The following is a 27,609-nucleotide window of genomic DNA, read 5'->3' on the forward strand; positions in this document are numbered from 1 at the left end:
AAGCGGCCGTCCGAAGTGACCATTTTGTTAAAATGTCGGAAGCGGCACGTGTGTTAGATTGCATCATTTACTTAAAGAATGTGTGTTAGATTGCATTATTTACTTAAAGAATGTTGGTTGGATTGCATTATTTACTTAAATATTGTTTTGAGACCTCGCGTATACATTTATGTTTCTTCTAGCGAAGGTTGCAGGTATTGAGTCTGGTTGTGATTTCTTCTCTCCTAAATCAAGTTATGGTTAGGATTTGTTACCACCTTACATACTCAGTACATTGTCCGTACTGACGTCCTTTTGCCTGGGGACACTGCGTTCATGCCCGCAGCCCCAGATTGTTTGGCAGGTTGAGTATACAGCTAGGATGCTCTGACATCTGCTGGGATTGGCAAGTTCCACCTCCTCCTGGAGCTCTACTGAGTCATGTCTAGATATGCGTGATTATGGGTATGTTAGGGCCCTGTACTGACTCATAATGTTCAGTTCACTTCTTAGAGACTTCTGCAGACAGTGTCCTGTGGTATGTTGTCGAGATGTCGACAAAATGATGTCAGGCGAATCATTTGTAGTTTTTAAAAGAGTATGTATTTTAGATAATTTCAATTGTTTTAAAGTACTTAATTGATTGAATGTTTTCATAATCATTATAAAGATAATGATCTCTAGTTGGAAAAGTTTCATGCTTTTAAAAGTTTTTGAAATGACAGGTTTTGATAGAACGAATGTTTAAGGGTTCGCTCGACTCTGATGAGAGTTGGGTGCCCGTCATGCCCTATCAGGACTGGGGTGTGACACGTACGACCCGATCCATATATAAAATAATAATGCCGAGGAACGTACGACCCGATCAATATATAATATAATATATATAAATGCATGTAGGACTCAGAAAATGATACTCTGAACTCCTCTGGTGACAAAAGAAGCTAGTATGATAAGTCTCTGGGAGTTATGGACATAAAACATAGGAAGCCAAGGATACAAATATCTCTACACTATCTAAGAATAGAGTCTTTGGAACTCGCTTGCTCACTGTGTTCGTTCATATGATAAGGATCATGTCAAAGTGAAAGAAGGGATAACTTTTCATACCTGACAATCTACCTAATCACCCAACATCTACTCCTCGAGTCCGTATGTCTACAATCACGACGATAGTCTCACGATTCGACCATTTACAGCACTTACTATCTAATTTGTATACAAATGGAACTTAATGAAATTCGGGCAGCATTTCCTCTATAAACTAGATAATCCCGAAAATCCAATTCAGTTGGATCATCAACAACATCAACAACAATACAAACCATTAATATGCATCATAAATCAGCTAATACCATCCATTTAATTCAACTAAAATAGCCCCCAATCCATAAATCTCAACAAAACAACAAACGAGTTTAGAACGCTATTTTATCTGTTCTAATCCGTTAAAACTCTAAATAAACTTATTAACTGTTACACCCCGTATGTTCATACGTAAAATTATTCGCAAGAAAGTCGACCCAAGTTAAATGAAGAATCATGTTCGGACACGAAATAGAAATCTTTTAATTTGCAATTTTAATTAGAACATAAATTGTTTATAAATTTTATTTAGTGTAAAAATATTATTAGGGATTAGGAACTAATTAATTATGATTAGATTATTAAGTAGGAATTAGTGATTAATTAATTTAATTATAGCACTAGTGGGCCCCACCCGAAAAAAAAATATAATAAGGGGCTGCCACGTGGCACCAAGTAGGCTGCCACGTGGCACCAATTGATCATGCGTTAGTGGAAGCAACGTGTCCATAAGCGAGGCAACTCATAAGAGTGAAGTGGATGACAAAATATAAATCATTTCATCTACACTTTCAATATTAATTGAAAGGAAAGAAAATGTAAAGCATACGGCCATGGCAGATCACCATATATATATAAAAAAAATGTTTTCTTTCTTTGATTCAATTCCAAGGTGATTTACAAGTCCAAGGAGGTGATAGCAACGTTGGATATTGAATCGAGAAAGAAGAAATTGCGAAATTGGAGCAATTAAGAGTAGAAACTCCTCCGAGAAAATTAAGGTAAGATTTTCTTGTTTTATGGTGTAATTGTGTTAATAGTGTTGTAATGGAATTATTAGAATTGGATTGGACGAAATTGGAATTAAGAAAATGCATGAAATCGATGATATAGAAAATTGTGGGTTGAAATGGATTAAGAGAAGTTGTTGGGTTGTTAGAATTGTTATGGGCTGAATTGTGAGAGTTTCGTATGTATATCTCTGTTGTTGGTATTTCTGTGTTAACAAGAGAATAATTGGGAACTCGGGTTAGGCGAATATATAGGGAAGTGCTGCCCGATTTTCGTTAAGCCCTTACCTAATAGAAAACCCTCAACGAGAAGGTATAGGTTAAAGAACAAGTTCTATAAAGCGATGGGCTATGGATTTATGAGCTAGAAAGTATAGCTACTGACGATAACATTACTTTTATGTTAAATAGGCTAAAAGAGCGACAAATCGAACGGTTGTGCAATTAGTCGTCAACAGGTATGTAAGGCAAACCTTTCTTCCTTTGGCATGATTCTTGTTGTTAGTCATTCTATATGTACTCCATATGATTCCATTCTTAGACGAGTAAGGTCTAAATGTTTCTTGTGATGGCTTATTGATATTGTACTCCTATTCTGTTCCAAAGGGAACACCCATAAGGTGCCAAGTTGAGTCGTGTATATGGCTTGACTAACTATTTCGAAGGAGTAAGTTTTATACTAAAGGAAACATAAAGTTCGAATTTCAAAATCACTCCGAAGGGGGTGCGAGATTTTACTATTTCATTTCATTTACGATTTATGTTTACATTCCATAGTATCATCTCTTTGTATTGATATTTGTGGATTAAGTTTGTGTTGACATGATTGTGATATTAAGCCGGAAGCGGCTGCCCGAAGGGGCCATCATTATTAAGCCGGAAGCGGCTGCCCGAAGGGGCCATCATTATTATGCCGAAAGCGGCCGTCCGAAGGGACAAATGTGATACTAGCCGGAAGCGGCTGTCCGAAGGGACTATTCTGTTAAGATGTCGGAAGCGGCATATGTGTTGGATTGCATTATTTACTTAAAGATTAGTTTGAGACTTCGTGTGCACATTTATGTTTCTTCCAGCGAAGGCTGCAGGTATTAAGTTAGATTGTGATTTCTTCTTGTTACAACTCAGAAAATTTCCCGTTGGTACGCAAGTAAATGAACTAGTGATGTGTGCGAGGAGTGCGAGTGTATAATGTTTCATGGGCAATGTGCGTATATGGACAAGAATGATTAAAATGAAAAGTGGAGAAATGTGAAAAGGTGAAAGTTGGAAAAACTGCCCAGTGGTCGTAAAGTGCAAAATACGGACCGTAAAATGGAATACGGTCCGTAAACTGGCAGTCGTAAATTGCCATGCAAGGTTTCAACTTTCTGCCCAGTTGAGAAGTGGTAATATACGGCCAGGAGGACGGACCGTAAAGTGATTTACGGCCCGTAAACCATGGTCGTAAATCACCATGCATGCAGCCAAAGTTTCTCGTTCTGCTTAGGGTTAAAGACGACCACGAGGGACGGTCCGTAAACTAGAATACGAACCGTAAAACTCTATGGACGACCACTGTACACCTCAGCACAGATTTTTCAATTCATTAAATATGAGGACCAAGACTTGTTTTATTTCATTTCTACATTACACCACTTCTCTCTAGAATCAACTCTCTACATTTATTTCATAAGTTTTCAAGGATTATGAGTCACCAACAACATAAACAAGTGAATCAAGTGTAAACAAGCCATTAAATACCATTCAAGTCAAGAAATGCAAATGGAGAAAACCTAGGGTTTTGCTCAAAGTGAAGTATTATCAACCAAAGCTTGTCACTACATCATCTAAGGTAAGATTCATGATATTTATATGTTGGTTAACATATTGGGGAGTTGAAATACTTTGATGGTAGAAGCATATACTAAAATGGTCAATGGAGGGTAAAATGAGGAATGTGGGTAATGTGAATGACTAATGGCTATTGTTATTATATTAATGAAGGTAGAAACTTGAGCATCGAAGGAGTACGCGCAAGTGTAGAATAGTTCGACGAAGAGGTATGTAAGGCTAACCCTTCTTTCGTAAGGCATGGTTCCTTGGCCAAACTCTTAAATCCTATATATGAGTATGTTGTATTCAAATGATTGACACTCCGAGCTCATAAGCTCACGATCCTCGATATGCGCTACAATTGTACTACACACCCCATATGACGAGTAAGCATAAGATAGAGATGTAGCGAAAATGATGATGATAGTGAAGACGATGATAATAATAATGATGCTAAAGATGCCTACGGGCTATTATATTTACTTGTGCCTATGAAGGGCTATAATGACACCCCGAGCTTATGACGCCGGGTAGGATATATGTATATGAATAGGTATAAAGTATGTATACGATTACGAAACACGCGCACACATCTGCAGATGGTACGGATAACCCTGAAGCCTTGGTAGGGCCAGGTATGAGTAACCTTGAGCCTTGGTTGGCCAAGTATGTATGAAACACCGATCCTATGAGGTCGGGTATGCTATGTAAATGCTATGTCTATGAAATGACTATGTATATAATATGAATATGAATGTGATAAGACTATGTATAAGAATACGAATAAGGACATGTATACGAATATGAGCACAAGTATGGTACGAGTACTATTATGGAATACGGATGATGACGTAGGTGTACTAATACGTATGAAAAAAAAATGGAAAGTCCTACGAAAGGCAAGTAAGTACTATGACGATGATATTATTGTCTCCCCTCCTATGCTATTTCATATGTTGTTCATTATGCTTATATATCGATGTTGATCACGCTTTACATACTCAGTACATTCTTCGTACTGACGTCCTTTTGTTGTGGACGCTGCGTCATGCCCGCAGGTGTACAGGGAGACAAACTTGATCCATAGCAGCTTAATCAGAGATTGCATAGCAGAGCTCCATTTCTTTCGGAGCCGTAGCTTTTGGGTACTTATTCTTTTGTGTATATAATTATGGGCATAGCGGGGTCCTGTCCCGCTCATGTGATATGTTATAATCTTCCTAGAGGCTCGTAGTCATGTGTATATGGTTAGACATGTCCGGCCTTGTCGGCCTATGTTTTGTATATCATTTTGTCGGCCACGTTGGCCCATGTACATTGATGTGGCATAGATGCCTATGATGATATAAATGTACTATTGTCCAATTGGGACTTGTTGACGAATGAATGGAAATGTGTGTATAATTATGTGGCTCACCTAGATGTAAGTATAAGAGTAAGCTAAGAGGGTGCCCGGGTGGGCTAGCACCGGGTGCTCGTCGCGGCCCCGAGTCGGGTCGTGACAAAAGTGGTATAAGAGTAGTTCAGTCCTAGGGTGTGTCTACGAGCCGTGTCTAGTAGAGTCTTGGTTATGGGTGTGTTGCGCGCCACACTTATAAACAAGAAGCTGCGGACATTTTACGAATAAATGACCTTCTTTCTTCATAAGAATCATGCGATAGAGCTATGATGTAGGAAATTCTTGCTCCTAAATCGTGTGTTGTGTATTTCAGAGATGCCTAAAAAGGGAAAGGCTACGACATCCCAAAAGGGCAAGACGGTGGCAGAGAAGCGGGCTAAGAAAGCACCGCCATCGGTAGTAGAGGAAAGTGAGTCCCACAGTGCGGCTCAATCTCAGTCCTCCCAGACAGTGCCTATTACTGAGGAGCGTGAGGGAGCCTCAGCCCCAGCTCCAGCACCTCCAGCTCCTCCACCAAATGCTTCTGGCCAAGATGTGAAAGAGGCCATAAATTTGTTGACCCAGTTGGTTGCGGCCCAGGCTCAGAGGCAAAGTTCAGGGTATGGTGATCGGGCTGTTAGTGCAAGGGCCCGTGATTTCATTACTTTGAACCCTCCGGAATTCTTTGGGTCAAAGCCGGAGGAGGATCCACAGGACTTTATTGATGGTATGCTAAGGATGCTCCAGTTGATACATGCTTCGGACACCGAGTCAGTGGAGTTAGCGTCATATAGATTGAGAGATGTCTCGATTCAGTGGTATACGGTATGGATGGCTTCAGGGGAGAAAATGCACCTCTTCCGGTATGGCAAGAGTTTGTTGATGCTTTTCTCCGTCACTATATGCCTCCAGAAGTTCGGCGAGCAAGGGCCGATAAATTCTTAAATTTGAGGCAAGGTAGTATGAGTGCCCTAGAGTATAGCCTCCGCTTTAACTCCTCGCTAGGTATGCTTCGGCCATGGTGGCAGATATGGGCGACAGGGTACACCGATTCGTAAAGGGCCTAGGGCCACACTTGATGGATAAATGCTTGACTGCGTCCCTTCAGGACGGTATGGATATTTCACGCATTCAGGCGCATGCTCAGAACTTAAAAGAAAACCTACAACAGCGAAGGAGTGAGCGCGAGCAGGATAGGGGTCATAGCAAGAGGGCAAGATCTTCGGGCCCAATAAGTGAGTCCAAAGGTGGACACAGGCAACAATTCCCTAGACATTCGGGTTATTCTATGACCGGTGCATGTCCACGTTTTTCAGGCCAGAGCGTTGACTGATCTACTCATCCCGGGCTGAGTCAGAGTTATTCGGGGTCCCAGTTTAGAGGTGATTCAGGCCAGTCAAGGCCACCTATACCACGATGTTCCCAGTGTGGGAAGTCGTATTGGGGTCAATGCCGATTGGGTTCAGATGGTTGCTATTCATGTGGTCGACCAGGCCATATTATGCGTGATTGCCCCTCAGTACATGGTAGAGGTAGGACCCAACCATCAGGGTCGGTTGCCGGATCTTCGGCATCTGTGCGCCCTACGGGGCCAGGTACACATTCGCCAGTCGGCCATGGTAGAGGTAGGGGTAGAGCTCCCAGTACTAGCGATCCTCAGCACCGTATTTATGCTTTGGCTGCACGCCAAGATCTTGAGTCTTCTCCTGATGTGGTCACAGGTATATTATCGGTATTCTCTCATGATGTATATGCTTTGATTGATCCGGGCTCCACATTATCATATGTTACTCCATATATTGCGGGTCGATTTATAATTGAGCCGGATTCTATCAAACCTTTTGAGGTGTCTATACCCGTTGGTGAATCGGTAATAGCTAGCCGAGTATATAGGAATTGTGTGATTGTGATTTGTGATCGTCGTAGTATGGTTGATTTGCATGAGCTATAAATGGTAGATTTTGATGTTATTATGGGCATGGACTGGTTGGCTTCTTGTTATGCCAATGTTGATTGCCGGATGAAGGTGGTTCGTTTCCAGTTTCTGAGAGAACCAGCCTTAGAATGGAAAGGGAATGCAGCATCACCAAAAGGTAGGTTTATTTCCTATCTAAAGGCAAGGAAAATGATCACAAAAGGGTGCATTTATCATCTAGTACGAGTTCAAGATGTAGAAGCTGAGTCACCGACTCTACAGTCAGTTCCAGTGGTGAACGAATTTCCGGAAGTGTTCTCGGAAGAGCTTCCAGGCCTTCCTCTCGAACGGGAGATTGATTTTACCATTGATGTGTTGCCAGGCACCATACCTATATCTATTCCTCCATATAGAATGGCACCCGCAGAATTGAAAGAGTTGAAGGAGCAATTGAAGGACTTGCTTGATAAAGGCTTCATTAGGCCTAGTTCATCCCCATGGGGAGCACTCGTATTGTTCGACCGAAAGAAAGATGGCTCCTTGATAATGTGCATTGATTATCGGCAATTGAATAAAGATACGATTAAAAACAAGTATCCTCTTCCAAGGATCGATGATTTATTTAATCAATTGCAAGGTTCCAAATGGTTTTCAAAGATTGATTTGAAGTCCGGGTACCACCAAGTAAGAGTTAGGGAGAAAGATATCCCTAAGACAGCTTTCAGAACAAGATATGGTTATTTCGAGTTCCGAGTAATGTCGTTTGGGTTAACTAATGCGCCGGCAGCGTGTATGGACTTAATGAATAATGTATTCAGACCTTTTCTGGATCTATTCGTGATTGTATTCATCGACGATATCCTGGTGTATTCTAGATCCGAGGCAGATCATGCGGAGCATCTGCGTATAGTCCTTGGAGTTCTGCGAGCTCGAGAGTTGTTTGCAAAATTCTCCAAGTGTGAGTTTTGGTTGAACTCATTATCATTTCTGGGCCATATTGTTGCGGCTGATGGTATTCGGGTGGATAGCCAAAAGATTGAGGCCGTGAAGACTTGGCCAAGGCCCACGACTCTTACGGAGGTTCGTAGCTTTTTGGGCTTAGCAGGTTATTACAGACGATTTGTTGAGGGTTTCTCTTCTATTTCTGCACCTCTCAAAAAGTTGACTCAGAAGTCAGCTAATTTTCAATGGACAGATGCCTGCGAGCGTAGCTTCCAAGAGTTGAAAGGTAGATTGACTTCTGCCCCAGTCTTGACACTTCCAGAGGGATTGTAAGGGTATGTTGTTTATTGCGATGCTTCAGGCGTCGGGCTAGGTTGTGTACTGATGCAACACGGTAAGGTGATTGCGTACGCTTCTAGGCAATTGCCGAAACATGAACAGAATTACCCGACCCATGAATTAGAATTAGCCGCAGTGGTCTATGCATTAAAGATATGGCGACATTATTTATATGGTGTTCATGTGGATGTTTATACAGATCATAAGAGCCTTCAGTATATCTTCAAGCAGAAAGAGTTGAATTTGCGGCAACAACGATGGTTGGAGTTGCTAAAGGATTATGATGTTGATATCTTGTATCACCCCGGAAAGGCTAACGTTGTGGCTGACGCTCTTAGCCGCAGATCCATGGGAAGTCTAAGTGATGTACGACCAGAAAAGAAAGAGATGGCCCGTGAGCTTCAACAGTTAGCGAGCCTAGGAGTCCGAGTAGTGGACTCAGGTAGCAGCGGAGCTACTATTCAGAATTCAGCAGTTTCATCGCTAGTAGCAGAAGTAAAAGAGCGACAATATGAGGATCCCATGCTAATGCAGTACAGAGATACACTCCCTCAGAAAGAGGAGTCATCATTTGATATTTCGGGAGACGGAGTTCTCCGATGTCGAGGCAGGTTATGTGTTCCAGATTTGGTAGGCCTACGTCACCAAATATTGAGGGAAGCTCATTGTTCCCGTTACTCGGTACACCCCGGAGCGACGAAAATGTATCATGATCTTAAGTCTATATATTGGTGGAATGGGATGAAGAAAGATATAGCGGAATTCGTAGCTCAGTGTCCTAATTGTCAACAAGTGAAGATTGAACACCAAAAGCCGGGTGGATTATTGCAAGCTATAGAAATCCCAACTTGGAAGTGGGAAGTGATTAATATGGATTTAATTACAGGGTTACCCCGTTCTCGACGTAAGTATGATTCCATATGGGTGATTGTGGATAGACTCACAAAGTCAGCTCATTTCTTACCGGTCAGGACGACCTATGTGGCAGAAGATTATGCGAAGCTTTATCTTAAAGAGATAGTGAAACTCCATGGCGTTCCAGTATCTATCATCTCCGATAGAGGGACTCAGTTTACAGCTAAGTTTTGGAGATCATTCCAAGAGGGTCTAGGGACCCAAGTGCGCCTAAGCACGGCATTTCACCCACAGACGGATGGGCAAGCTGAACGCACCATTCAGACTCTTGAAGATATGTTGCGGGCATGTATGATAGATTTTGGAGGTAGTTGGGATGACCATTTGCCACTCATTGAGTTGGCTTTCAATAACAGTTATCATTCTAGCATTCAAATGGCACCGTATGAGGCTTTATATGGGCGAAAGTGTAGATCCCCGATTGGGTTGTTTGAAACTGGAGAGGGCAAGTTGATAGGGCCAGATTTGGTCCAGCAAGCTATAGAGAAAGTCAAGCTCATACAAGATCGGTTGTTAACAGCCCAGAGTCATCAAAAATCCTATGCGGATAATCGTCGAAGGGACTTAGAGTTCAAAGTGAAAGATTGGGTATTCTTGAAAGTGTCGCTAATGAAGGGCATAATGAGATTTGGCAAGAAGGGGAAGCTTAGTCCCCGGTATATATGGCCTTATGAGATTATGCGAAAAATAGGCAAGGTGGCCTATGAGTTAGATTTACCTCCCGATCTGGAGTCAGTTCATCCAGTTTTCCATGTCTCGATGCTTCGGAAGTGTGTTGGAGATCCTACGAGGATCGTCCCAGTAAATGATGTTCAAATGACAGAAAGGTTAACTTATGATGAAATACCCATTGCCATATTAGATAGGCAAGTACGGAGGCTTAGAAACAAAGAGGTGGCCTCGGTTAAGGTTCTATGGAGAAGCAATAAACGAGAGGAGATGACATGGGAAGCGGAAGAGAATATGCGATCCAAGTACCCATATTTATTTCATCCTTTGGACGAGGGCCAAGATGAGACGTCAAGATCACAAGGTATGTATGATTCCTTTTTATGCATTTAGGTCGTGTGTGGCCAAATTTCTATTACTATTGTGTTGTTGCCCTGTGAGGCATTGCTATTGTGGGTTGTTGTGACAGGATGGTAATGCCACATTACAAAGGAAAATCTGGCAAAATTTTTGTAGAATTCCCCGAGACTTTAACATTCGAGGACGAATGTTCCTAAGGGGGGAAGAATGTTACACCTCAGAAAATTTCCCGTTGGTACGCAAGTAAACGAACTAGTGATATGTGCGAAGAGTGCGAGTGTATAATGTTTCATGAGCAATGTGCGTATATGGACGAGAATGATTAGAATGAAAAGTCGAGAAATGTGAAAAGTTGAAAGTTGGCAAAACTGCCCAGTGGTCGTAAAGTGCAAAATACGGACCGTAAAATGGAATACGGTCCGTAAACTGGCAGTCGTAAATTTCCATGCAAGGTTTCAACTTTTTGCCCAGTTGAGAAGTGGTAAAATACGACCAGGAGGATGGACCGTAAAGTGATTTACGGCCCGTAAACCATGGTCGTAAATCACCATGCATGCAGCTAAAGTTTCTGGTTCTGCTTAGGGTTAAAGACGACCACGAGGGACGGTCCGTAAACTGGAATACGGACCGTAAACCTCCATGGATGACCACTGTACACCTCAGCACAGATTTTTCAATTCATTAAATATGAGGACCAAGACTTGTTTTATTTCATTTCTACATTACACCACTTCTCTCTAGAATCATCTCTCTACATTTATTTCATAAGTTTTCAAGGATTATGAGTCACAACCAACATAAACAAGTGAATCAAGTGTAAGTAAGCCATTAAATACCATTCAAGTCAAGAAATGCAAAGGGAGAAAAACTAGGGTTTCGCTCAAAGTGAAGTATTATCAACCAAATCTTGTCACTACATCATCTAAGGTAAGATTCATGATATTTATATGTTGGTTAACATATTGGGGAGTTGAAATACTTGGATGGTAGAAGCATATACTAAAATGGTCAATGGAGGGTAAAATGAGGAATGTGGGTAATGTGAATGACTAATGGCTATTGTTATTATATTAATAAAGGTAGAAACTTGGGCATCGAAGGAGTACGCGCAAGTGTAGAATAGTTCGACGAAGAGGTATGTAAGGCTAACCCTTCTTTCGTAAGGCATGGTTCCTTGGCCAAACTCTTAAATCCTCTATATGAGTATGTTGTATTCAAATGATTGACACTCCGAGCTCATAAGCTCACGATCCTCGATATGTGCTACGATTGTACAACGCACCCCATATGACGAGTAAGCATAAGATAGAGATGTAGCGAAAATGATGATGATAGTGAAGATGATGATAATAATAATGATGCTAAAGATGCCTACGGGCTATTATATTTACACGTGCCTATGAAGGGCTATAATGACACCCCGAGCTTATGACGCCGAGTAGGATATATGTATATGAATAGGTATAAAGTATGTATACGATTACGAAACGCGCGCACACATCTGCAGATGGTACGGATAACCCTGAAGCCTTGGTAGGGCCAGGTATGAGTAACCTTGAGCCTTGGTTGGCCAAGTATGTATGAAACACCGATCCTATGAGGTCGGGTATGCTATGTAAATGCTATGTCTATGAAATGACTATGTATATAATATGAATATGAATGTGATAAGACTAAGTATAACAATACGAATAAGGACATGTATACGAATATGATCACAAGTATGGTACGAGTACTATTATGGAATACGGATGATGACGTAGGTGTACTAATACGTATGAAAAAAAATGGAACGTCCTACGAAAGGCAAGTAAGTACTATGACGATGATATTATTGTCTCCCCTCCTATGCTATTTCATATGTTGTTCATTATGCTTATATATCGATGTTGATCACGCTTTACATACTCAGTACATTCTTCGTACTGACATCCTTTTGTTGTGGACGCTGCGTCATGCCTGCAGGTGTACAGGGAGACAGACTTGATCCATAGCAGCTTAATCAGAGATTGTATAACAGAGCTCCATTTCTTTTGGAGCCGTAGCGTTTGGGTACTTATTCTTTTGTGTATATAATTATGGGTATAGCGGGGTCCTGTCCCGCTCATGTGATATGTTATACTCTTCCTAGAGGCTCGTAGTCATGTGTATATGGTTAGACATATCCGGCCTTGTCGGCCTATGTTTTGTATATCATTTTGTCGGCCACGTTGGCCCATGTACATTGATGTGGCATAGATGCCTATGATGATATAAATGTACTGTTGTCCAATTGGGACTAGTTGACAAATGAATGGAAATGTGTGTATAATTATGTGGCTCACCTAGAAGTAAGTATAAGAGTAAGCTAAGAGGGTGCCCGGGTGGGCTAGCACCGGGTGCTCGTCGCGGCCCCGAGTCGGGTTGTGACACTTCTCTCCTAAGTCAAATTATGATTATGACTTTTTACCACCTTACATACTTAGTACATTGTCCGTATTGATGTCCTTTTGCCTGGGGACGCTGCGTTCATGCCCGCAGCCCCAGATTGTTTGGAAGGTTAAGTGTATAGCTAGGATGCTTGGATGTCAGCTGGGATTGGCAAGTTCCACCTCATTCTGGAGTTGTGCTGAGTCATGTATCGATATGTATGAATATGGGTATGTTAGGGCCCTGTCCTGACTCATAATGTTCAGTTTACTTCTTAGAGGCTTCTGGAGACAGTATCCTGTGGTATGTTTGTCGAGATGTCGACAAAGTGACGTTAGTTGAGTCATTTGTGGGGATTTTAGAAGAGTATTTATTTTAGATGATTTCAATTGGTTTAAAGTACTTATTTGATTGAAAGTTTTCATAATCGTTATAAAGAAAATGATTTCTATTTGTAAAAGTTTCATGTTTTTAAAAGTTTTTGAAATGACAGGTTTTGATAGAGCAAATGTCTAAGGGTTCGCTTGACTTTGATGAGAGTCAGGTGCCCGTCATGCCCAACCATTGTTAGGGTGTGACAAAGTGGTATCAGAGCAGTTCGTTCCTGGGGTTATCTGCAAAGTCGTGTTATGTAGAGTCTTGTTCATGAGTGTGTTGTCGACCACACTTATGAACAGGAGGCTACAGGGCATCTAGGATGGTTTCCCTTCATTCAGATCATAGATTGTGCTATAGAGCTGTGTTATAGGCCTTGAATCCTTGCTGCTAATTTTAAGATTTGAATTTTCATTAAGTAATTGTAAAGTGCAGCCATGGTTGCGAAATTGAAATTGTTCATAAGAAAGGTAAGTTCTCTGATGATTAATGATTGATATTTGAGGTAAGTGCTGCTGGTTAGGGATTGCAGTAAGAAAGGTATGCTTCTTAGCGAATTCAGAATGCCATTGTGAAGAGCATTTGTACAGGTATGTATAGGGTGTTGTAATATGATTGTGGCCCTATGAGGCAAGTTGATATATTTTGATTGTTGCCCTGTGAGGCTTGTTGGTTAGCTATGTACAGGTGGGTAGTACAAATTACAGAGGAGGTTATGCCAAAATTTGATTAAAAATTGATTGTGATCAGTATATATATGTGTGCTATGATCAGTAAGATGCATAAGTGTAAAATGAAAGATAAAAGGTTAATAATAAGTGTAAATCAGCTGAAAGGAGGGTTATGAGATGGGTTCAGAATGAGTTTGAGAGTTAGGTTGAAATTACTCAAGGATATAGAAGTGAGTCGAGGGTTAAGTTAAGTTCTCTCGGAGATTAGTAGTAAGATTGATGTATTAAGATTAATGTGATTTGAATAATGTGGTAAGATTACGAAAAGAGACATAAGAGGGGAAGGATGTTACATCCCGTATTCTCATGCATTGGGAAGTGTGCAAGTTAAATGATATTAGTAATGGACACGAGGTTATCCCCCAAGCTTATAGGTGGTTAAAGTGATGGTACAGATGTATCGTAAGGATTAGAAGTTATAATATGGGGGAACCCTAGCGCTAATTGATAGCTAACCCTAAAGATCGAGATCAAGGACTAAAAGCAAGTGATAGTTAAAAACCTTTAAAGGAAAGTCAGAAAGTGACACATGATGCTGAGGATTCCAGAATACGGACTGTAACAACAGAGTAAAGCAAGGATGTTGGAGTGGAAAAAAATGTTACCCTCTGGGAAATTTTATTTTACTCGTAGAACTTGCGAAGGGTCCACAGGTTACCAGAGTCATACGACACTCCAGGGATATTAAAGTCTAATAAACCGACGAAAGACGTCTACGCGTTATAAAAAGATCATTTAAAGATTGAGAGGTAAGATAAAAGAAACGATACCTTAAGGGGATAACTATAGGAGAAGCACAAGAAGAAAGTAAGATTTCAGCGGAAGAGCAATACAACTGATAATGGACTGTGAAGTAAAGAGGAGAGTAAAGACAATGACGTGTAGTTATTACCTCGGGAAGCAACAGAAAGAGGAAATATTTTCGGAATGACTATGTAAAGACCTGGAAGGCGTTATAATGAACTAAAGCGAGTCGACAAACGGAAGGGGTATATGAAGGGCATAATTAACTAAGAGAACACTTGAGAAAGTATTGGGAATTCAGGATCAGTTTAACATTCGAGGAAGAATGTTCTAAAGGGGGGGGGGGGGAGGATGTTATACCCCGTATGTTCATACGTCAAATTATTCGCAAGCAAGTCGACCCAAGTTAAATGAAGAATCATTTTCGGACACGAAATAGAAATCTTTTAATTTGCAATTTTAATTAGAACATAAATTGTTTATAAATTTTATTTAGTGTAAAAATATTATTGGGGATTAGGAACTAATTAATTAAGATTAGATTATTAAGTAGGAATTAGTGATTAATTTAAGGGGCTGCCACGTGGCACCAATTGATCATGAGTTAGTGGTAGCAACATGTCCATAAGGGAGGCAACTCATAAGAGTGAAATGGATGACAAAATGTAAATCATTTCATCTTCACTTTCAATATTAATTGAAAGGAAAGAAAATGTAAAGCATACGGCCATGGCTGCTACGGCCATGGCAGATCACCATATATATATATATATATATAAAAATGTTTTCTTGCTTTGATTCAATTCCAAGGTGATTTACAAGTCCAAGGAGGTGATAGCAACGTTGGATATTGAATCGAGAAAGAAGAAATTGCGAAATTGGAGCAATTAAGAGTAGAAATTCCTCCGACAAAATTAAGGTAAGATTTTCTTATTTTATGGTGTAATTGTGTTAATAGTGTTGTAATGGAATTATTAGAATTGGATTGGACGAAATTGGAATTTAGAAAATGCATCAAATCGATGTTATAGGAAATTATGGGTTGAAATGGATTAAGAGAAGCTGTTGGGTGGTTAGAATTGTTATGGGCTGAATTGTGAGAGTTTCGTACGTATATCTCTGTTGTTGGTATTTTTGTGTTAACAGGAGAATAATTGGGAACTCAGGTTAGGCGAATATATAGGGGAAGTGCTGCTCGATTTTCGTTAAGCCCTTAACTAATGGAAAACCCTCAACGAGAAGGTATAGGTTAAAGAACAAGTTCTATAAAGCGATGGGCTACATATTTATGAGCTAGAAAGTATAGCTACTGACGATAACATTATTTTTATGTTAAATAGGCTAAAAGAGCGACAAAGCGAACAGTTGTGCAATTAGTCGTCAACAGGTATGTAAGGAAAACCTTTATTCCTTTGGCATGATTCTTGCTGTTATTCATTCTATATGTACTTCATATGATTCCATTCTTTGACGAGTAAGGTCTAAATGTTTCTTGTGATGGCTTATTGATATTGTACTCCTATGCTGTTCCAAAGGGAACACCCATCAGGTGCCAAGTTGAGTCGTGTATATGGCTTCACTAACGATTTCGAAGGAGTAAGTTTTATACTAAAGGAAAAATAAAGTTCGAATTTCAAAACCACTCCGAAGGGGGTGCGATATTTTACTATTTCATTTCATTTATGATTTATGTTTACATTCCATAGTATCATCTCTTTGTATTGATATTTGTGGATTAAGTTTGTGTTGACATGATTATGATATTAAGCCAGAAGCGGCTGCCCGAAGGGGCCATCATTATTAAGCCGGAAGCGGCTGCCCGAAGGTGCCATCATTATTATGCCGGAAGCGGCCGTCCGAAGGGACTAATGTGATACTAGCCGGAAGCGGCTGTCCGAAGGGACTATTCTGTTAAGATGTCGGAAGCGGCATATGTGTTGGATTACATTATTTACTTAAAGATTAGTTTGAGACTTCGTGTGCACATTTATGTTTCTTCCAGCGAAGGCTGCAGGTATTAAGTTAGATTGTGATTTCTTCTCCTCTAAGTCAAATTATGATTATAACTTGGTACCACCTTACACACTCATTACATTATCCGTACTGACGTCCTTTTGCATGGGGATGCTGCGTTCATGCCCGCAGCCCCAGATTGTTTGGCAGGTTAAGTGTATAGCTAGGATGCTTGGACGTCAGCTAGGATTGTCAAGTTCCATCTCATTCTGGTGCTGTGCTGAGTCTTGTATTGATATGTATGATTATGGGTATGTTAGGGCCCTGTCCTGACTCATAATTTTCAGTTTACTTCTTAGAGACTTCTACAGATAGTGTCCTGTGGTATGTTTGTCGAGATGTCGACAAAGTGATGTCAGTTGAGTCATTTGTGGATTTTAGAAGAGTATTTATTTTAGATGATTTCAATTGGTTTAAAGTACTTATTTGATTGAAAGTTTTCATAATCGTTATAAAGATAATGATTTCTATTTGGAAAAGTTTCATGTTTTTAAAAGTTTTTGAAACGACAGGTTTTGATAGAGCAAATGTCTAAGGGTTCGCTCGACTCTGATGAGAGTCGGGTGCCCGTCATGCCCAACCATTGTTAGGGTGTGACATTAACAATGAAAAGGGACCTTAATCATACCTTAAGTATGCATCAACCATGTCAAAACTCCTCTTTTTGGCTGATTTTTAGCTCAAACTAAAGGCAACGCGACGTACAACACTTTTCTCTTCATGAGCTTGGGGATTCGGAGCTCGGATTTTGACAAAAATGGCTTTCTTAGCCTAGAAGTTCTCTCCCTCTCTCTCTCTAATATTCTTGGAACCTCCTAGATTAAAATGACCAGCCCTCAAACGAAATTTCCATATATATTAAGGTTAATGGGCCTCATGGGCCGAAATATACTCATGGGCCGAAATATAAATGCTTGGGTCGGGTCTCAACTTGCTGCCCCGCCAGCCCAAATTTCATCGTCCATAACTCCTTATCCCGATATCATTTTGATGAGCGGTTTGTTGCGTTGGAAACTAGACTCGATGAACTTAATTTTAGGCCTTTTAAACACCTTAATCCTCATATGCTAGGATACATGCCTCCATCAATATGGGCTAAAAATCTGGTCCGAGATTTTACTGAAGTTGTTCCGATTCATTTCGTTTAGATTCGTTTAACTTCTAATCTTCTTCCAACCCTCATGTAACCTCTTATACATACATATACATACTCATATGCGTCCATAACAATCCATACACGCATTTCTAAGGGTCCGAAGAATCACAATAACCTTAAACATAACTGGAGAACTCACAAAGCTTCGACGAAACACCAATCGCAAAAGTATATTCATATCTTTTGTTCATCTTCTATATCATTACTAATAATATCAAATACTTTAAACGGGCACTTATATTACCTCGTATACGTACTCATAAAAAGATTTCAAATCCTTTAGGTTACCATGTCACCTCGGGATACTTAAGGCAACCATATATATAACGATATTCTTACTAACTCGATTAACTTTCCTCGAACTTTCTTAACTCATTCATTCTTGTCTTAGGTCAAGTAGCACGGACTCTTACGGGGTGTAACATCCTTCCCCCTTTAGGAACATTCGTCCTCGAATGTTGTACCTTGCGAGCTTACGACGCTTTTATTATTTTATTGAAATGGTTGTCCTCCTTTAGTTCTTGATCTCTATGCTCTTATACTATGGGCTCATTAGTCTTTTTTTTCATATCCTTCCAATTCTCTATCGAACTCATTCATTAGTTCCATATCCTTATGCTCTTATGTATATACTCAGTGGTCAATTGATATCTAGTTACTGTCCTGGGACCTGCTGCCATTAAGATGGTCTTAAATTATGATTGTTAAAGCTCCCTGAAGGTCTATGAGCACTCTTAATTGTTGTACTCTTTTGCCTTGCTCCTTATTTCTTTACTAGAAGACAAATTCCCTTGTTCAGATATGACACTCTTCCTTGCTTGCTTTTTGGTGCTATTTTAGATCATCCCTTTTTGTACTCGTCGACCTTATGTACCTACCACATTATCTCCTTTTTAATTCCTTGGTCGAACACTTTAATTGCTTACAATATCATCCTATTCATACCTGAACTGTTTCTACAATTTCCTCTCCTCAGTTTTAGCATAATTGTGATATAAATTCTTAAACATGGAACTAAGATAAAATCCTACTTAAACATAACTTCCTTTTGATACGAATATGCTTTCTTCTTAAGTCCTTGATTCTCTTGTACCGGTGATCATTTGAGACTTAAATTAGTCGATGTGCTTCTTAGACTCCCTATCGTTGTCCTAACACTATTGTTATCTGCCACTGCATCACGACGATTATCTATATGGTTCTATAAGATATACTTTCACATTTGATATGACTAGCGACTTGTGACTCCACGACTTGCGAGGTACTTTCTAATCTTAGGTAACACCGCTGTCTTGCTATTCATAGGCACACTATCTCCCTTTCCTTTAGAGATTATTAAACTCCCTATACTTATTCCTCTTGGTAAAAGTTTCATGTCTTCTAGTGCTAAGATTTCCCTTTTCCTGAGCTTCAGAATATTGTAGCTCACCTTAGAACTGATTATGTTCTTCCCCCATTTTTTTAAAGGATGTTTTCATATGTTGTAACCTCTGAGTGTTAACTGTCTTTGATAGTCATCTGACCGACCTTAGAGATCCTTCAACTCCTCTAATCTATATAATGCCGGAGTTCTTTTCATCGCATGGTTTAACTTGTTTTCCTTTTTGTTAGTTGAGTTCTTGTATCAAATCAAAATACTTATACATATCGGATACAATCCTAATAGCTTCTTTATTGTCTTCTCGCTTCTACCTCTCATGACTAGTAGTCCCCTAGGTTAATGAATTAATGGGGACATCGGAATTTATTAAGCCCCTTATGGAGTGTCCGACTATACCACGCTCTTTTAGCCCTAGTATTTCTCCACGACTACCTTATTAATATCCTTGAAACTCTCTTTGCTCTAGGTTCTGAATTCCTATTTATGTCTATACTATGACATTGACAGTTGATATTCAACACCATCCATTCCCACGACTCGTCCTTTCATTATCTTAGCTCATTTGTCCCAGAATCCTCCTTAACTACTCGTTTGCATCGCAGCTATGAATCATAGTCCTTCTAGTGTTCTGTCAGCTCTTGTTCTTAACATGAAATCCTCACAAAGTACACCTTTTCCTTTCTTCTTTCGTCGAGTCTTCATCTTTCTTTATGATGTTACAACTTGTGCACACACATACAAATTCGATTTCATGATCGCATCGTTGCATCTTTTACATAACTATTGCCTTATAATTTCAATTTGTTTTCCCTTGGGTAAGCCTACTGATTCACTAACCTTTTCCTTGTTGTTGGCAACAACATAATTCCCTTTAACCATTTCATTGACACCGTCTTCTTCCTTTAGTCCTCATAGTTTATCTTACTTGTACAATGCCTATTTCCATTAGTCATCCTTTACTCCTGGGTTAGGAGACTATGGAGTGTTTCGTTACGAGTGTGGATCCCTTTTAACACTGAAAATCTCTTTTTGTCCTACGTTCTCCTTCCATCTAGGTCTATACCATACCATCCCGTCACTATTCCATGCCGTTCCATCCACTGTTAGTCCTTCTACCCGTTTAGCTCATTTACTCGCATTTCTTCCTAACTATGTGTTCGTGTTGCAGTCGTACATCAAGTTTTCCTAGTGTCCTACTACTTCTTGCTCTTAGCACAAAATTCTTATAGTTTACACTCTCTCCATGCTTTATTCATCGAGCCTTCATTCGTCTTTCTGACACTACGGCCGAATTGTCTTCCGTACATGTTCCTTACTTTTCATTCTACTCCCTCTATAACCGAATCTCTCGGCCTCTACCAGAACTCTTGTCCCATGCCATTAATTTTATAATCGTTTGTGTCGTCCCATCATCCTCATTCGTATCTCGACGATAGATCAGTTTCTTACAGCTAAATCGATAAAGCATCCTGTGTAATCCCGGGGTTAAAGATTTCCAGTTAGTTTACTCCTAACTGCTCTCCTCCTTTCCTCATATTATAACATTGACCCTAAAGTTCATAGAATATCCTTTTTTAGTTGCAGATCCATTTTATTTCCAAATCATCTTTTAGGAGGGCTTCCTCCCTTTCCAAGGAGATTATGTCTGCTTAGTCGTGCCTTTAGTTCCTCGATTGCTTCTCAAGAACTGGGAATCCCCTAACATTGTTACCGAACCTGTTTATTCTTCCTCACTTCCCCTTCCTCTTCATGGTTACTTCCTTTCAATCCTACTTAACAGTATTTGTTCTCCTAATTCTGTATGTTCATTTCCTGTCCGTGCTATCATACCCTATTTCTCCCACATACCTACTCTCAAATTTTATCCAAATAGTCCCTTGCTTTGCCCGTAATTTCTCTTGGAGGCTTCACTCCCCCTTATTTCTCACTTCTCTCCTCTTTTCTTAAGACATTCTAATCTCTTCTCTTCCTATATATACTCACTTTCTTCCTTTCCCCGATGTTATTGCATTAGGACTTTTCGACTCTAACCTGCAGTAAGAATAACATTAACTTACCTTGTAACATTCGTACCATTTTCAGTACTTGAACTTCGTTACCTTATTCGATTAATGCCTTTCATGTACTGCAACGTCAGTTGTGGGGATACACATACCCGTTGGTACAACCACATATGAGATATCATACTCATACACATATATTTTCTAACGCCTTGCTCACAAGTACATCTGAATACTTTTCAAACATATCCTAATCCTAAAACTGTGATGCGCCTTCCTTCTCTTTGCCAATCTAGTCCGCCTAATTCTTCATGATCTTTTAGAGCTCCCAACCACTCCGCATACTCCAATTCCACCTTAGGCTATTCTAATTGCACATCTGCCTCTTATGTCTGACTTCGTAGGATTTCTAATACACTTCCCAGAGAGGTCACCCACCCTAGTATTTCTCTCACCCCAGCACGCTTAACCTTGAAACTCTGATAAATCCGGTGTGTTAGTGCTAATATAGTTGTACCCAACTTACTGCATGACCTTTATCACCTAATCTCGATCAAGTTGAGACCCTAACATATTCCAAAACATTCTCGTAACACATCTCCCTCCGAATTAGAAAGGATCTCTTATTCTTCGGACTGCACAATTACTACCTTGGCCTTTTTCAATCCTCAATATCCAACTTTCACCTGTATGTATGACTATTTTCCATCCTAGACTTCAAAATTCCCCATGCTGACGAAAACACCTTGGTCGCCGTTACTTATAAATACTTTGTCATCGGCCCCTTTGATTTTCGCTCGCAGCTATTAGGTAATAATCTGCAACAAATGCACACACATAAGAAATTTTAATAAAGTCTCATATACCTGTAGTCGATCGGTCTCTAGTCTGATCTGGTGATCTATAAGGTGAAGTGTGCTCCTCGTCATCGTCTACCCACTATCCGCTCGTCTGGCCTTCATCATATTTCTCATCTGAGTCCGAGGAAAGTAGATAACCGGGCAACTCCTGGTTTACCGACGGCCAGGATAGGGGGCTAGAGTAATCCGTAACACTTACCGGGGTAGATGGTCTAACATAGTGCTCTGGTATAGGAGAAACTTGTACGACCTTAGGGATCTCCTCCTCTGATGTCCTAGATGAATACTCAGACAGATCTGTGTCATAACTGTCCCCTGGGGGGTCCTCCTCCCTGGATGTTATAAACTCTGGAGGAATCATCGTTGGGTTCTTCGAGGGATCAGTCTCAATGGAATAACTGAGGCTCCTCCTGCTCAGTCCTGGAGCCTGGGGTCCTGAATCTACTCTAGGGGCCCTCTTAGCACCCCCACTATCTGAAGCTGATCTCTTCATCTCTTGTCCGTCTACACCTACCTACAGGAAAAAAAGGTCAGAAGCGATCTTTCCTAGACTCTGGCTCTATCGCACTATCTAAGATAGAAGGAAAGATGACATCCAAAATGTCCTGTAGCTTCCTATTTATAGATGTGGCGCACAACACACCGATAAACAAGACTTTAATAGACACGGTCTGCAGACACTTCTGAGGATGAACTGCTCTGACACCACTTCTAACATGACCCAAACCAATGGGCCAGGGCCAATGTCCGAGCTGGACACTCGTATATGAACCTGCTAAAGATAATCAGACTGGAACTAAGGATAATAAGGATATTTGTAAAAGCAAGACATAAACTCATAACGACACATATCAAAATGGACCTGTCTCCTGAGGAGTCACAGCTAACCAAAACATAACAAATATGCAAGCCGACAAGGCTGCCAATATATACAGGAATATCCAAAACAGACTATGTCGATATAGCGGACCAAGGCCCATATACAACTCACACATGTCTACAAACCTCTAAGAGTATAACAGTAAAATATTACGGGGTAGGGCCCCGCCGTACCCCTGGATATGAATAGGTCTATATCAAAGGATCTGTACCAAAACGACTCAAGCTCCGAAACAATGGAGCTCTCCAAGTAGCTGAGCAGAAGTCTTAGGCTGGAGGATCACCAAACTGAGTGTCTGTACCTGCGGGCATGAAACGCTGTCCCCGAAGAAAGGGGGTCAGTACGGAAAATGTACTGAATATGTAAAGCAAAAGAATATCAAGTGCAGATGAATCATGAAAACTAGTATCAATAATTCAATGCATGTGTGGCTAACATCTGAGAATATCTGCGTAACTCTATATGACTGAAACTGACCCTATGGCGTATGGTAGGCATAGATTATAATATAACTGATAGTGCTGTGGAACGTACAGCCCGATCCATATATAATATAATAATTTCGAGGAACATACGACCCGATGCAAATATAAGATAATAATGCCGAGGAACGTATGGCCCGATCCATATATAATATAATAATGCCGAGGAACGTACGACCCGATCCATATATAATTTAATAATGGCGAGGAACGTACGGCCCGATCCATAAGAAAAGGATACTCTGAACTCCTCTGGTGACATAAGAAGATAGTATGATAAGTCTCTGGGAGTTATGGACATAAAACATAGGAAGCCAAGGATACAAATGTCTCTACACTATCTAAGAATAGAGTCTTTGGAACTCGCTTGCTCACTGTGTTCGCTCATATGATAAGGATCATGTCAAAGTGATAGAAGGCATAGCTTTACATACCTGAAAATCTACCTAATTACCCAACGTCTACTCCTCGAGTCCGTATGTATACAATCACGACGATAATATCACGATTCGACCATTCACACCACTTACTATCTAATTTGTATACAAACGGAACTTAATGAAATTCGGGCAGCATTTCCTCTATAAACTAGACAATCCCGAAAATCCAATTCAGTTGAATCATCAACAACATCAACAACAATACCAACCATTAATATACATCATAAATCAGATAATCACATCCATTGAATTCAACTAAAACAGCCCCCCGATCCATAAATCTCAACAAAACAACAAATGAGTTTATAACGCTATTTTATCCGTTCTAATCCGTTAAAACTCTAAATAAACTTATTAAAAATGAAAAAGGGACCTTAATATTACCTTAAGTATGCAGAAACCACGTCAACACTCCTCGTTTTGGCTGATTTTTAGCTCAAACTGAAGGCAACGTGACATACAACGCTTTTCTCTTCATGAGCTTAGGGATTCGGGGCTCGGATTTTGACAAAAATGGCTTTCTTAGCCTAGATGTTCTCTCCCTCTCTCTCTAATATTCTTGGAAGTTCCTAGATGAAAATGACCAGCCCTCAAACGAAATTTCCATATACATTAAGGTTAATGGGCCTCATGGGCCGAAATATTAATGCTTGGGTCGGATCACAACTTGCTGCTCCGCCAGCCCAACTTGCATCGTCGATAACTCATTATCCTTATATCATTTTGATGAAAGGTTTGTTGCGTTCGAAACTAGACTCGATGAAATTTATTTTAGGCTTTTGAAACACCTTAAAAATCCTCTTATGCTAGGAGATATTCCTCCAACAATATGGGCTAAATATCTGGTCCGAGATTTTACTGAAGTTGTTCCGATTCATTTCGTTTAGATTCGTTTAACTTCTAATCCTCTTCCAACCATCATGTAATCTCTTATACATACATATATATAATAATATACAGCCATAACAATCCATACACGCGTCTCGAAGGGTACGGAGAATCACAATAACTTTAAACATAACTAGAGAACCCACAAACCTTCGACGAAACTCCAATCGCAAAAGTATATTCATATCTTTTTTCCATTTTCTATATCATTATTAATAATCTCAAATACTTTAAAAGGGCACTCATATTACCTCGTATACATACTCGTAGCATGATTTCAAATCCTTTAGGTTACCATGTCTCCTCGGGATACTTAAGGCAACCATATATATAACGATATTCTTACTAACTCGATTAACTTTCCTCGAACTTTCTTAATTCATTCATTCTTGTCTTAAGTCAAGTAGCACGGGCTCTTATGGGGTGTAATAGTAAGGCTAACCCTTCATTAATTAAGGCATGATTCCTTTGCTTTATACCTCCTCATGGGTTCCAAACTATCTTCTAAATGACTCCATCCCTAGAATTACTAAAGCTCATGATTCTCGATATCTTTACAGTGCTATTGCCTTCTTTATATGATAGTTGATCCTCTAAGGAAAGATGTGACGAAAATGATTATGATGATGATATTAATGATACTTATGGACTAGTATGTATACATGTATAAGTCTGTATGGCTATTATGTAACACTGAGCTTCTATGGCCGGGTATGAAGTCTATCGTGCACACACCACTGCAGTTGGGTACGGATAACACTGAGCCTTGGTAGGACAAGGTATGTATAACACTGAGCCTTATCATTGCTGGGTATGTGAAACACCGAACCTTCCTAGTCGGGTATGGTACTAATATATAAGTAAGCATTAGAAATGGAAGGCTCCTATTCGAAAATGGATAAGAAAACAGGGTGGTTGCCATTAGAGGTACAAATGGCTCTATTATCTAATGACTCTCCTGTCTTATGTTATTTATTATGCTTCTACTATGACGTTGATTATGCTTTACATACTCAATACATTATTCGTACTAATGAATTTTTTGTTTGTGGACGCTGCGTCATGCCCGCAGGTGGACAGGGAGATAGACTCTACCCATAGGCTGCTTGTTCAAAGACTGCATAGAGGAGCTCCATTTGATCCGGAGCTGCAATTGTTGGTAATATTCTCTTATGCACATACATATGGGCATGGCGGGGTCCTCTCCCGTCTATGTGATGTTACATACTCTCTTTAGAAGCTCGTAGACAATGATATATGGTTAGATGTCCTTTATCCTTGTCGGCTCATATTTTGTATGCTATTTTGTTAGCTTCATCGGCTTGTGTATATGGATATGGGCATAGTTATTGATAAAGATATAAATGTGTCATTGCCCAATGAGATTAGTATTATTGATGTATAGGAATCATGAGTAAGCCATGTGGCTCTCCTAGATGTGAATATGAATGTACGATCAGAGGTGCCCAGGTGGGTTAGCACCGGGTTCCCGTCATGGCCCTACAATTGGGTCATGAAAATAAGGACATGGAGATCAGGAACTAAAGGAGGACAACCATTTCAAGAAACTAATGAAAGTGCCGTAAGCTCACAATCTACAACATTTGAGGATGAGTGTTTCTAAGGAGGGAAGGATGTTACACCTAGAACTTTCAGAGTATGAGCATGCCAGATATTTCACCATATTAATGGAGTATCGGTGACGTACCATGAAGTTTTGGAAGGTACAAGCCATGGGGAGTACGTAACAGTGAAGTAAAGGATGAATTACGATCTCGTAAGTCATAACTGGGAAGGACGACAATGGAACAAAAGTACATGACCATTATCAAATATGATTAATGATGAACATCATGTATGGATAGTTTTTGAAGATTCCAAGACCAAGCAAATCGAAGAAAATATGTCTGTAGAAAATTTGGAAAAAAGTTGGCAGAATTTTAGGTCAAATTTGGAGGGGTATATCTCTAGGTATATTAGGAGTTTTAAGGTATTTCAAAATCCTAAAATAAAGTTTGTCATGTCAAGATTTTGACGCAACAAACCCTCATCAAAACTACATCATAACCCATCCAAGCTGCTAAATTGCTTTCGCGGGTCCCACTTGGGAAAGTCGGTGAAACCGACTTATGAGTGGTATAAAAACCCCATCAACCCCAATTTTCATCATTCTAAACACTCATGAGTCCTATAAACTTCCTAACATATCCCCTAAACATTTATAGTCCATTAAATCAAGAATTTAACAAGATTACACAAAACTAGTCCATAAAAGGTCAATGTTCTTGCTTCTACTTGATGTTGTGGTGTGATTGATCTTGAAGAAAGTTGGTGTAGCTAAATTTCTTTAAGTATAAGGTATGTTCTTCATCCTATCTCTTAAGTTGAGTTAATTGGAAAGTTTAGCAAGTCATAAAAGTGAAAATAGTTATGGAGGAAAGGTCATAAAGTGTTGTGCTATAGTTGTTTTGTTTATGGAATATTTTGAGCATGTTTTGGCCGTGCGGTTGGGTTGATTTACATGTATATAGATGGTATCTAATGTTTTTGGTGTGTTGATGAAATTATAGCCCTTGATTGTGAAGAAAGAAAGTGTATATTGTTGTTGTATGTGAAAAAACATCATGTGGGATGTTTTATGGAATATTTTGAGCATGTTTTGGACGTGCGGTTGGGTTGATTTACATGTATATAGATGGTATCTAATGTTTTTGGTGTGTTGATGAAATTATAGCCCTTGATTGTGAAGAAAGAAAGTGTATATTGTTGTTGTATGTGAAAAAACATCATGTGGGATGTTTTATGGAATATTTTGGTATTGATGATGATGTGGTTGATATCAGTA

This window comes from Lycium barbarum, chromosome 1 (genome assembly GCF_019175385.1).
Source record: "Lycium barbarum isolate Lr01 chromosome 1, ASM1917538v2, whole genome shotgun sequence".
NCBI classification, from domain to species: domain Eukaryota; kingdom Viridiplantae; phylum Streptophyta; class Magnoliopsida; order Solanales; family Solanaceae; genus Lycium; species Lycium barbarum.